Raw genomic sequence first — 13,687 nt, forward strand, 5'->3', positions numbered from 1 at the left:
ATCCAATTCCTCCCGTGCTGTACTTGTGAGGAGGAAAATAATATTTTAATAGCAGTACCATAAATACAACTATAATACAGCTACACCGGTACTAATTACTATTCAGAGCGATTCTGCACTGCAAGTCAGTTAAATCATTTCATCCGGCCAATGCAGAGAAATAAAGGCCCCCATGCAAGTCCTGCTCCCTGGGGTTGGGCTGGGTGTTTTGGTGGAAGGAGACAGAGGGGGTGGCACCCTCTTTGTTGGCATCTTTTGCTGTGCATTAACATGCCCCGAGGTGTGGGTGAGCACATAGCCCGGTGGTGGCCCAGATCTTGACATTTTTGCCGCCGTCAGTGCTCGCATGCCGCCCGGATGCTCCTCCGCCACGGCTGAACAGCCCGCCGCATTCATCTGGGCAAGTGAAAACCGCCGGACTTGACACATGGCTGCCTATTAATCTCTGACGCGGAATGTAGTAACGTTTATACACACCATGGTTCCACTTACTAAATTAGTTTAAGATTAATAAACCCAAGTGTTCAATAAACAAAAAAGACTGCAAACAAATGAAATGTGTTAGTCAAGGGAAATTTTGGCTTTAATGTGACTAATCCAGTACTTGTTTTCTGAGCCACAAGTCACAGTAACTGGAGGAGAACACAATGTGGTCTGAGCTTCATTTTGAGGTCTCTATTTAATTTTTATTGCCACAGTGATAATTTTAGTTTGCAATTAACAAAAATATCTACTGTTTCTCAGATACTTCTCTGTTTAATGCTTTAGGTGGTTAACAAGGAAAATGTTTTGAACTCTAGAGCTGTTTTTTAGGTAAAATAGCTTGACATCCTATTTTAAAAAAAATAATAATCTTGAAATAATCTTTAAACACATCAGCTTGTTAAAAGTATTGACGTAGCTGTGCTTTAAAGAGGGATGGAGCCAAAGCACCTTAACCTCTTTGGGAAGATGACAATGGCTAAATGCACTGTAAAATGCCTTAATATGACAGCAGCGCAGGGCAGGAGAGCTAGAGGAACTATTTAATGTTTACACATGCTTTCCATTCCCAAGGATCTCTGCATAGCCGAGGAGGATCCGTCCTGCCAGCTCCGGGAGCGGGGCCCCACGGGTGGTGGGCACCCCGGCACAGATACCAGTGCCCAGCGCCAAGCACCATCCTCCATCTCCCCTCCCTGTTTGCTTTAGATCTCTTATCGCCCGTCACCCTCCAGGCAATATCGCTGAGCGGCTGCACCTGGCGAATGGAGTGCTTGAGCTTGATGTCAGAGGAGATTTTAGTTGCTTAAATAGAAACGAAGTACAACAGAGCATTTGCAGGCCGGGGGGTTTGGGGCTTGCTTATTTATAGGACATACCCAAAATAAGCTCTTCACATTTACGCACTGAGGAGGGTTTGATAGGGCATGTAGCTACTCTGACAAGATGCCTGGCTAAGTTTATTGAGCCCCTGGAATCTGATCCCTTTAAATATTAAAAATAATCCACTGTATTGCATCTAATTGAAACCCACTGAATACTTAGAGGAAAGGAGAGATGAGTCAATCCCAACACCTTTCACCCACAAGTGCACCAGCAGTTTTCTGATCTTCTTTAATCATAGAGCTCCAATGGCCGGATTCGTCACAGGGGTGCATCTCTAGCCATCTGTCTTTCCACACCTGGCTCGGGTTTCCCCCATCCCGAGGAATCACACACAACCTCTTTGGGGGAGAGGGGATTTTCTTCTCCCCTCCCCTGTCTGCGGCTCACTCGGAGCCTGCTTTTTTGTCATTGCTGTTGTTTCATGCCCTCTTCTCTGTCCGCTGGGACGGAGTCATGGCCGGGCTGTCGGCGGGGAGGTTGGGGCAAGCGGGGAAGGGCTCAGGCACCATTTGCCAGACACCTGGTACACTGGATACTCTCGGGCACAGCCCAGATACTTTGCTCTCTGCTCAGCTGCCGGGTGTTTAATGCCTCCAAAGCGACAGCAGTAAGGCAGAGAGCCTCAGGAGACAAATTCCCAGGTTTAGTGAGTGTTGAAGCATCAGGGAATGACAAACCCGTTTGGTTTTGCTGCTGGGTTGGATTCGTTCTCTCCTTTCTTTGTTTTGGTCCTCACCTTTTTGGTCGTGCCGCTGTCCCCAATAGCCAGCCTCCGCCCCAGCCCAGCACGGCTCCGTGGGACGAAGGGTGGATCATCCTACCAGCTACTCCCAGCCCTTCTGCGGGAGGATGAGGGATTCCATGTGGGGTTTAGGAGTCCCACTGTCTCAGCAGCACATGGGGTCCATGCAGAACCCGGACAGGGAAGCCTGGAGATTTGGCTGGAGAGGAGTGTGCGTGCATCACTGGGTGCATGTGGTAATCGTCACGTATGACTCATGTTCCACTTCTGTGACAGATGATACCGGTCGAGGCAACTACATGAGCGGTGGCAAGGAACAAACACAGAAGGGGCGTGCTTGCTGAACAAGTATGTTCATGAGCAGCTTAATAAATTTATACATAATAGACACATGCATTTCCTCATTTGCAAAAGACTAAACTGCACCTACCACAGAGCTCTGTTAAAGAAGCAGTTTCATGCACATAAATTGTGCTGAAATCCCTGACTAGAAGGCATGGGACAAGATCCAGGGTACAGATCCCCCCATGTGATGGAAAGCTGGCATACCTCTAGACATGAGAAGAGACCAATTATTTTAATTGTTGGAGTTTTAAATTCACTTTTGCTGTAGCTGCAGGGTGATGATTCTGAGCTATTAGGTAGCATTTTCTTCAGCAAAAATGCTGTGGTTTTGGTGGCTGTGATTGAAAGGGTAGGTTCCACTGCTTTATCCTGTACACATGCAGCCTGCAGACTACATCTAATGAAAGATCTTTGGGTTTGTATTCCCATCTTTGCTGTTTCGCAGAGGCCGAAAGGCCTCTCAGCAGATTCTGTTCACTGAAGGTGAAATTATGGTTGATATTAGGAGCAAGTACCCTGTGCTATTTAAGGCCCGGGTTCACTCTGGCCACCCAGCAAGCTCCTTGTAGACCACAACCACCCCAACTCATTGCGGGCTGGACACAAGGGTGAGATCCAGGTGCCACCCACCCCGGGGCATTAACACGTGGGTCACCCCGCTCAGTCACATCCTGGATGATTACAAAGATTTTAAGACAGCTGAGCAAAATCTGGGTTCGGTCCTTGAAGATGCTGAGGGTTTTGTAGCCCTGCTGGTGTTTGTACAGACCATGAGTGGCTCCGCTGTGTGCGCTGCGATGGCTGAATCATCGGAGAGTGGCGTCACAGCCCAGTCATCTGCTTGCAAATGCAACGGGCCTGCAACCTCCAATTGTGTTTATAATCCATTGCAATTTTTAGCGTTACTTGAGTTGGAAAAGTTTATTTCCATGAACTTTCCAGCCCTTTCATGTGAAAAAATAGCAGAGATAGGTAACTAGGAAACACGAATAAACATAATTAAACATAAAAATGGTTGTAGCGATATAAGAACTGACCTCAGCCAATTAAAATTATTAATAGAAAAAATACTCCAGTGTCAAAACCTGAGTACTTCAACAGCATTCTCATTGCTGTAATCAGGATTAGTTTATATTTCCTGACAACCGAGTGAGAGGCGGTCCAAACTGTAGCTTCTTGACCTTTTTCTCATTCAACACCAGGTCGAGATACTACATGAATAAAACGGGGAATGTAAAGACACATTTGTGGAGGTGGGGGAAGATGAATCGCCAGTTATGTATTGACTAACTACAGACCTTTTAAGAATGTTACTCTTTTCAAATATTGACTTTTTTTTTATTGCTTCTCTTACAATTGCAATAGGGGAATTTAAGAGCCCCACAAACTACTTTATCATATAATTAGTTTATCAGTAAATTTGGACCTCGTGCATCAATCACTATAATGCATAACCTCCACCGAGACAGAAACCAGATGTGCATGCTTCTGCTTTCTTCTTTATAGTATCTACAGCATCATTAGTGCCTATGCTACAGTTTAAATTGAATTCAGCAAAAAGCAATGGTCTTACCCCCCTGCAAGCAATCTGATACTGCTGCAGGGATAAATCAACGTTACGTTGATTGACGACTCAAACTCTTTTTCATTCCTCCCCTGTTGCTGTGTATGGAAAAGGGTGAGGTGTGATTTGTGTATGCAAAAAATAACTTTAACTAGTTAAGTATAGGAAAAAGACACTTGGTTTCACAGTAAATGCTGTAAGGTGGGCATGCTGTGACAATGACGCTGAAAGCCTCGATACGCTGAGTTAGCCAAACCAAAATCACCAGAACAGGGCCTGCCTGCCTGCTTCTGCCCCATGCAGCCTGCAGCGATGCTTTGCTTTTGAGTGCCACTCAGTCCCAATGCCTGTACCACCCAAACGGGGAAAATATAGCCGTGCCTGAGACAGTGGGAGATGCCCTTTTTCATACACGAGAAGAGATAACTCTTTCTAGGGTCACCTGGGAATCCACAGGATCAGGATGTCTGATCATTGCATCCTGCGGATCCCATGTATTCTGAAGGTGATGGTTTATGTAGACCTCTGAGCTCAGAGTACGTCCTGCGGGCAAAGGAGCGGAGCTCTGACCAGGGCAGTATCTCCATGTGATGGCTGTCGGTTGCTTCACAAAGTAATAAATACTTTGTGGGCCCAGTCTTTTGGGGCTCGTTCATACAAAATTCTCCTTGAAATCAGGGTCCGAATGAAAAATACAGTGCCCAGCTTGTATATGCATGAAAAATCCAAACAGATCATTATTTCCACTACTTTTTCATTTTCCCAGTAATCAAGCACTGGCTGGTAATAATCCCCAAAGGGCTGATTATACTGGCAAGATAGAGCAGCTCTCTGACCACACCTCTTCCCTGGGAAAATCTCTGCGCCGGGGCAAAAGGCAGCATGTTTGTAGCAGAGCAAAATGGGAATTTCGGCGCAGGGTTGCCTGGAATTGGCGGTTCCCACGTTCCCAGCAGAGCTGAGCTGAAAGCGCGTACCACAGAGGGAGGACTCGTCAGGCGGTCCATAAGACGCTTCCTTTCCAAAATTAAAAAACTCATTCTGATTGCAAGCAAGACTTTTTCAGAATGTGTGCCTCCTCCTTCGCTTCCGAGAACAAGCCAGCAGATGCTTCGGTGTTTTTAAAGCATGGTACTCGCCGCTGCTCATCTGCATGTCTAGTGTAGCAGGAGAAGAGTCCTTCCTCCAGGAATAAGGTGTGTGTAAGGTATTACGTTACAGCGGGTTAAAGCAGCCTCCGCCGCTGCTGTTAAGCTTGACTGGTAGATCATCCAAATATTTGCAGGCGTGATCTTACAAACACAGCGTATTAAAGCTGTGCTGTCTTATCACCATGTAAAAAGGCTGGCTAGAAGCACACTGCCGTGGTGAACCCAGGCACCCTGCTTGCACGGTCGTACCTGGAAAGCTGAGCAAAGTCCAAAATGGGAAAATAGAACGGACACGTTAACTCAGCAAGTTCCGATCACGATCCCCGTATTGGAAATTGCACTCAGACATCCACCTGGCTGTATCACTGGAGAGAGAAGGTCATACCCGGATAGTGGGAAAAGAGGTGGCTGATGTATTCCTAATGGCAGAATTTGAATAGAGCTGCCTTTATTAGCAACTCGCTGTCAGCCAGCAAGAACTGGGCGTGATTCCTCAGCCCAGGCTGGTAGGGAGGACTTGGAGAAACTGTCTCCTTTCTCATGAACGGAGTGGATCCCGTCTGGAAATAGCTGGGACAAAAGAGGTGGAACTGTTTTCACAGCTCAGTGACACTTTTAGTTCAAACACATGAAACCAAACCCCCAAGTACAAGAAGGATGGTAATGTGGTACTTGAACATGATTTTTAAAGACGTTCTTAAAGCTGCAAAGGATATTAACCACCAGGATTGTTTCCCTTAATATATATTAAAAGCCGTTTTATGGGGAAGGCCTTAGGTGTGCTCAGATTTCAAACGCCTGGGATATTTTATTGCTTTACTGATCTAATAAATGCAGGTGTTTCATAGCAAAAGCACACAGGCAATCAGACCATCTGAAGGCAGCAATGAGTTGCACACATTGCTCCGAGGATAAATAAACGGCCACGAGTACGCTGGAGCGATCGAGCCTTTGGCGTTAATTGCAATTAGGTGGCAGTTGGGCTTTAAGGCGTAGCAAGATACTGGTTTTAACGGAGTCACAGAATAGATGGGACGTCATGGACCAGTTTTACCAGTGAGGGACCGGGGCAGGGCGGAGGCGAGGCCACCACGGCGGGTGCTGGGAGCCAGGCAGGTGGCTGTGCCAGGGCCGTGGCCGCGGCCGGCCGGGAGCATGCCATCTCCCTGTCTGTACCAAGATCAAATGGAGCCACTCAATCAGGGGATGCCATTATTGCCTCTGCCATGCAATTTCCACTATCAATAATTCACCGCGTGTGCCGCGCAGGCGGAAGGGGGAAGCGACGGGACAGATTTTTGACCGGGGTGGGGGGGGACGGGCACACGGAGGGGCGCCGCCGAGGGGGCGCTTGGCCCGGGACACCGCGGGCACCGCGGGCCCCCCCCGCTCCGCCGGCGGGCGCTACCGCCACGGGGGGCTCCGGCTGCCGCCCCCGGCCCCGCTCCCCGGCCGGGCAGGGCCGCCCCCGGTCCGCGGGGGCTGAGCGCCCGCGCCCGCTGCGCGCCTCCGGCGAGTCACCGGTGTAACGTTACCTGGGGCGCTCATTAATAAGCAATGCCCGTTATTATCTTGATTGCATTCTTAATAGGCAAACTACGGAGAGGTCAGCGCGGGAGCGATATTTAAATGCATCGGGCTTGCTTAATACCCGGCGGAGTAAACCAATATCCCGCGGCGGCCCGACCCCCCCCGCCCCGCTCAGGGCCCGGCCCCTCCGCGCCCTGCCCGCCGCTCGGGGGGCGCCGGGGGAGCGGGGGCCGGGCCGGGCGGGCGGGGCGGGGGCGGTGGCGGGGCCGGGGAGGCGGCGCGGAGGCTTTAAGCGGGGGCAGCGCGGGGCGGCGCGGTGCCTGCGGCCGCCGCAGCCGCTGGCCGGAGGCGCCCGTGCGGGGGTCGAAGCCGCTCGGCGGGGAGGCGGCGGGGCCGGGCCGGGAGGCTCCCGTTGGGCGGCGGGGGTGGGGGATCCGGCTCCGCTGCCCTCCCGCCCCTCATAAAGCTTTGATGAGACACTTGAGCCGCTGCCTGTGTTGCCGGGGCGGCGGGAGGCGGCCGGTGGGACTGGGCGCCCGGGAGAGGATGTGACTTGACGGAGGGGACCCGGACAGGCTTTGTGTGGACGACGAGGTACGGGGCGCCCCGCCGGGAAACTTGCAGGGCCGGGGCGACGCGGGGAGCGGGGCGGGGAGGGCCGGGGCGGCCCCGCGCCCCTTTGTTCCCGCACCTGTCGGCGCGGCGGGGCCGGCGGAGGGGCCGGGGGGGCGGGGGGCGGCAGCAGCGCGCTCCGCCGCCGGCCGGAGGGGCAGCGCGGCGCCGGGCGGCGGCGGGGCAGGGGCGGCGCTACCCCGACGGCGGCGGCGCGGGGCCGGGCGTGGGGCGCGCTCCGCCCGCGTGGCGGCGCCCTGCGCGGGGCGCGGCGGGCAGCCGTTGGGAGGCGGGCGCCGCCCCCTAGCGGCGGGCGCGCGGCCGGGCGGCGGCCCCGGCCCCTTCCCTCAGCAGCGGCGGCGGCGGCCCGGGGGCCGGGGCGGGCGGCGGGGCCCGGCCGTGGGGCCGGCGAGAGGGCCGGGGCCGCCCCGGGCGCGGTGCCGGCAGGGCGGGGAGCGCTGCACTTGCCGGAGCTCGGCCGTCGCTGGAATGTGAGGCACGCGGGGCGGCCGCACCGGCGGCGCGGTGCCGCGGGGGCCTGGCCGCCGCGGGGCGGGGGGGGGGGGAGCGGCGGCGGCCCGGTCGGTGCGCGGGCGGGGGGTGCCGCCGCCCTGGCGCGGGGCTGGCGGGCAGGAACCGGCATTAGACGGTAAATGCGGCGGGCGAAGGTGCGGTCGCTGCGCCGCCGCCTTGCGCGACCGCCCCGGTGGCTCCGCGCCCCCTCCCCGGCGGGGTCAGAAGCGCGGAGCCCCGCGCGTGCCTTGCCGCTTCATTTCTTAAGCGGTGCTGTCGGTGCCTGGGTTTCTACGTTCCGGTTAAAAACACCTACTTTTCCCTTCAGTTTATGGCAGTTTGCTGTTCTGAGGTTATGACTGTTGCCGGATCGATAGTCATTACTTATTTATGTTTCTAGTAACACGGTTCTAATGAATGCAAAGAATCTATCCTGGCGATACGCTTTCCTTAAGCAAGTATTTCTGTCATCTTTAATTCATGGGGCGAGAAGTACATGAAACGAATTTCCTCGCTGGTCTTCAAAGAGGAGCGGAGAGCCGGGCGAGGAGGTGTCACCTCGTCCCGCTCCCCGTGCCAGGGAGCGCCTCGGAGCCACCCGATGGCTTGGCTTTCGCCGGGGTGACAGCCCGACCCCGGGGGTGGCCCGCCCGTAGTCCGGGTATGGATGAACACAGGTGGAGGGGGACACTGTTGGCTCTGTCCGGCCGCGAATCCCGGTGGTTTGGCAGGAGGGGAGGCAGCAGCTGTCGGGGGGACGCTGTGGCCCCTCGCCAGCGGAGCAGCAGGGCGCTGGCTGTGTCAACACACCCGGGGCGAGGGGAAGGGAGAAGGCGAACCGCGGCGTTCTGGCTGCTCTGGGAGCGCCGTCCCTCACCTGGGTCTCAGGGCGAACCAGCAGCTCCATTTCGACTCGAAAATACGTGAAGGAGCTGGCAGATGTCTTGGCGAGGTACTTAGTGCGACAAGAGACAGGAGCCTTTCTACAGGGCTCTGTAACTCACAACAATTTTCTGCTGTAGTACTACCACTTAATGTTCAGCTTCACTGAACCTCAGCTGGGAAAACCCATTTTTAAGTAGCCTGCCTTCTGTTCACGCCACCAGTGCCCTTTGCTTCCCAGGGCTGCAGGGTAGATCCTGCCTGGCAGTACACGGCTGTGGACTGGGGTAAACCGGGTCAGAAGCATCAAGAATGCTTTATCTGAATATGCCAGATATCGCTGGAGGAGAATGGGAAAGGGCTTTTATCTTGGAGGGGGTAAAGCTAAACTGAAAAAAAGTTTTATTTCAAGCAGCATGCTTTTAAACGTGAAGGCATTATGTTGTAGTGTAGTGCTAGGGGAGTACTACAATATGCTCAGATACTATGAAATGTAGTGCACAGATGCAAAGGATTTTAAAGACTCGTTAAAATGTGAAAGAATATAGTGGAAAATAAGGATCTGCGTGCTTTTGCTTAAAAGCTTTGCATATAGTGGCAGTGCTGAGCTGAAAGCTGCAGAGAGAAGTCCTTGCAGTACTTGTAGCGCTTTCTGCAACTGTTACTCTGGGGAAACCACAAGGATCTGCACCTTCAGCTCAGATAGGAGTACTCTGCCGGGGTGCACGTATAAAAGGAGGTCACAAGAAACTTGCAAGTAGGAGACCCTCTCCTCCCTTCTGTGGGCAAGCCTGCATGAAGATGAGAAACAACTCGCTCTGCTGAGTGAACTCCTACTAAAAAAAAAAAAAACACGAAACAAAAATCACCACCAGCAACAAAAAGTATTTCCCGTCTCTGCCTTCCTGGTTTGTACAAAAGGCTGAAATCTTGTTCGAAGAATGTGCCCTGTGCCTACACTAGAAACCTCACGTTAAGCATTGTGTGAATTGGTGGAGGCTCCACTAGAAGAGGATATATGCTTTTAATAGGTTAATTGCTAACTTGTCTTGACGTGTTTTCAAGCATGTGTTGTGAGCACTTGGTTCCTCCTAAATAGCTAAAATGCTGCTTAATTAGGAAACTCTCAATCATTTATTAGATCAGTTCATACACTGGCATTCTTAGTAACGCTTAGCTGTGAACACCCTTTAAAAGGAAGCTTTTCAAAGCACTGAGGCTAAGCTATTTCAGTGTATGGCTGAAACGAGGTGGTAACTCCATAACCTACTGTCTTCAGTTCCAGCTAGGAAGGTGCTGTGCGTAACAACTCCCTTTTTCCCAGCAATCCAGCAGGAGGAAGCCGTACAGGTGTGTACAGAGCGAACTGCCTGATGTACGAGCTGGTGTGGGGCTGGTGGGCTGTGCGCACTGTCTGTCAGCTCCCACATCTTACTGTCTTCCTTAGCCATACCCGTTATTCACTCTTATTCTTGACTGTAAGTTCTTTGGGGCAGAGGTAGTCTGGCCTGTCTTCTGTTCCTGGTACGTGACAGGGACTCCTCAGAGCTCTTGAAGTACAAACAATAGCAGATTTTGCTATGCGTCTCTGCCATGGCGTCTTAAACTTACACTTTATCAACTTGAATTCTTATGCTACTTGATTTGGAAACACTAGAATAATAGAAGAATAAAATGCTTTACTTTTGGAGGTAGGGGTGTGTGTGAGTTAGTAGGGTAACAGTTATACTGTGGCCTCTGTCCTCTGATACAACCTCACGTTGGCGGGGTTGCTTACAATTCTGGGCTCTGAGCAGCTCGGTGAGGAGCACTGTTTGTGGGAGTTGTGTGTGCAGAACGGGACAGTCACAGGCATAAAGCATAGGGTCAGGTTCATGTTTTCCTCCTCCTCAACATTCAGGACCTAATTGTCAGGCAACTGTAGACTGGTGGAATTCAACTGCTGCACCCAATAGTAATAATCCACATAAAACTGACATAAGTCTGAAATACTGAAGATGCTGTGGACTTGACTGAATAGGCAACAGTCTTACCAAAAAAAAGCCAACCACATTTCAAGCAGAATTTCTACCCTTCGTAAACTGTGAGCAGAGGGAGCTGGCTGGGATGATGCTGATTTGATGTGATTGTAATCCTTTAGTAACACTGATACTAGTGGTAGCAGAACATCCCATTACAGCATAATTTAGGCATTACAAATGGATACAGCTGTCTATGGATGAGTACCATGGACAACCGGAGGAAGCGAAAGGAAACTTCATTTAGTGAATTTTCATGCCCTGGTGACAGCTGCCATAAGGCTGTAGCAGTTTTATACTCTCCTCGGTAAGACTGTTGTATTTTTCAGAGAAGTCATTTTTTGAAACCAGTTAATTAGGACAGTTATTTCTGGCCGTGGCATTTGTACAGAACAGAAGGCATGATTGTTCTTATGTTTGTTTCTCAGAGTCCTTTGATCGACTAGAAAGAAGCTCTCGATGCTTTACGCTATAAACTACCTCAATACTTTGGCAGTTAATTTCTTTTCTTGTGTACTTGGTTAGGAAAACGCAGAAATTCTTGTGACTCAGCTTCAGACTACTATAAATTCTGAAGAAATGGGGGAGGGGGTCACATTTCAAATTAGAAAAGGCAATTCTAGGAGGATGGGAGGAATACTGGTTGCTAAATTTGAGATGAGCATCTCTTGGCATGTCAAAATCTGAGCAGCTACCGCCACCTAGAGATGCACGAGCCAAACACGCTGCTCTGGCTGGCTCTTGCAAAGTGTGGCTGCACAATTAAAACGAGTGAGGTTGCTAATCCAAATCACTCTCACTCTACACCAGCAAATTTAGTGTATGCATGCGGGCTTTTTTAATTTTTTTAACCCTGTGACCAAGGTGGTATTTGTCTTCGTTGTGTGGCATAATTAGGTTAACAAGAAGCACTGCTTTCAGTAAAGCATTTGCTGGCTGGACTTTAGGCTACACCTAAAGAAGTATTTGCAAGTCAAACTTACACTGCCTTGTTACAGCTGTTGGTGAGACTCGATAGCGTGTCCAAAACTTGCACCAAAAAAATGCAGTGTAGAACTAGTCCCTTAAGGATTTGAGTTCGGTTGGCACGTGGGTGTGTTTGTTCCCCATCCCATCATTGAAGCCTACTTGGTAGGTGGTGTCCTTTAGTAGATATTTGGTGGAACGGGGAAAAAAAATAAATCTGACTTCCTTAGTATAACGACTCAGCAGCCTTTAGCATGATTTCACTAGATTCAGGATTTTCCCAATTTAAAAACTTAAACGAAGTGAAACTGGGCATGAGGTATCTGTTGCTACTTCAAGTCTAACAACATGGAATATGCTTTTTATATCTGCCCCTTGGTTCTTAGGACATAGTTTCCTGTTTTGGAGCTCACAGCCTCTGATTTTTGTTTTGTACATCAGTCTTTGGCTATAGCGGGTTCTTCCTCTGCATTTGGGAGAGAAGAGTAAGCACTGTTCCCTATTTAATTTGTGAGGAACTACTTATAAAAAGAAACAATGTGCCTTTTTTACCCACTGAACTGCTAATCTTATCTGCAATCATTTCCGTTTGACTCTTACAGACACACAGTACATTTCAGGGGCTTTTATAATAACTGTTAGCTTATGGCTATCAAATGCCCAGCGGAGTAAGAAACCCCACAGAACTAAACCTCAGCAGGAGCTGATCGCTTCCATCTCGCAGAGCCTTGAAAATGCAAAGCAGTGGTTGATTGCAGGTACTGCATATCTGTCCAGGTGATGGTTTTGATACCTTCTTAAGATACTTGAAATCTGTTAGTGTAAAGTATATCGTGATTAAGTACTTAATGTATAGCTTCTGAGGGAACAGAGTTCTCCCGTGGGGAAACTGAGGAGCTGTGATACCGGCGTATTTGCCATTCAAGTCGGGAGGCAACTGCATACTGTTTATACCGTATCAGGGTGTATGAGAGAGTTGTTGTACCAAAAAATGTTTGAAAACGTGCCCTTGACTCACTTGGATTCCATATCCAACCTCAGTCTTCCCAGTACATGCACTGGGCTGCAGGTAGGCTTGTCATCCTTTGCACGCACATAGCACAGCAGGAGGAGTCCAGGAAAAGATTGAACTAGGCAAAGTCTTGAGCAAAATGCTGTTATATTCTCTTTATTAACTCGGCATGCAAAAGACTTGGAGCATGTTGCTGCAGTTAAGGCTGTAACAGTAAGAACAGGACTAGGTTATCTTTTTTTTTTTCCCCTCCCCCCAGAATTCTGTAATACATACCTTATAAAAGAGAGTGAAGCTTAATCTTGTGCCAATTCTAGCACATGTTGTGCCTGATCTAACATGATCAAAACACTGCTTTCTTTAAATGTAGCAGCTCCTGGAGAAATGCAGTTTTGTCTAGATGAAGGAATTAAAGGTTATGATCTCCGGATTCCTTAGTCCGTTATGCCATTTACTTTCTAAGCTTGATGCAACTTTTAGTAGCCATATGGTTTAGTTTACCCTTCTTTATACTGGCCATAGCGCTCCTGGTGAGTGTTCAGTAATGGATATACCGAGATGAAAAGAAAGGAAAACTAAACTTTATTCAAGGGCCGGATTATTAAGTAAACCAACCTCCCCTCAGTCATAGCTGTCACTGCACCACAGAAGCGTATGGACGCTGTCGGGATGAGCGACAGGACTTGTTTTGCAGTATTTCTAGATAATTGTGCCTGCTGGCTGCCTGCATTAAGACTTGGATCTTCACTTGCTATTTACATTCCTTTTGACTTGATAATCCAGTTTGACTGAGCCGTAAATGCCAAGAGAGAAATACTATTTGATAGAATTTGTACTGAAAGCCAGTGTGAGTCCAAGGAGGAAGCAAAGCCACTAACAAGTTCAAGCTGGCAAGGGTGACTTAACCAGAACCCATGCCAGGAAACTGCAGTGAAGTACGAATTTGCTGCTGAACATCATGACTGCCCTTTATCTTTATAATGG

At 50.0% G+C, this 13,687-nt stretch overlaps 1 protein-coding gene across 3 annotated transcripts in view; it reads left to right on the plus strand.

Annotated features, from left to right (window-relative positions):
• The window catches only part of BDNF (brain derived neurotrophic factor), a 40,730-nt gene that overhangs the window by 11,884 nt on the left and 15,159 nt on the right, over positions 1–13,687 (plus strand). The window contains exon 1 of one of the 3 annotated variants that reach the window (XM_055814743.1): positions 7,023–7,294. The exons of 1 other annotated variant lie outside the window; for it this stretch is intronic. The gene's annotated coding sequence lies outside the window, so the exon portion shown is untranslated. Of the gene's footprint in view, positions 1–7,022; positions 7,295–7,698; positions 7,804–13,687 lie in introns of those variants that run through there. One more of the 3 variants, XM_055814744.1, reaches the window with a different exon arrangement.

The sequence above is a fragment of the Falco peregrinus genome, chromosome 9 (assembly GCF_023634155.1).
Source record: "Falco peregrinus isolate bFalPer1 chromosome 9, bFalPer1.pri, whole genome shotgun sequence".
In the NCBI taxonomy this organism is placed as follows: domain Eukaryota; kingdom Metazoa; phylum Chordata; class Aves; order Falconiformes; family Falconidae; genus Falco; species Falco peregrinus.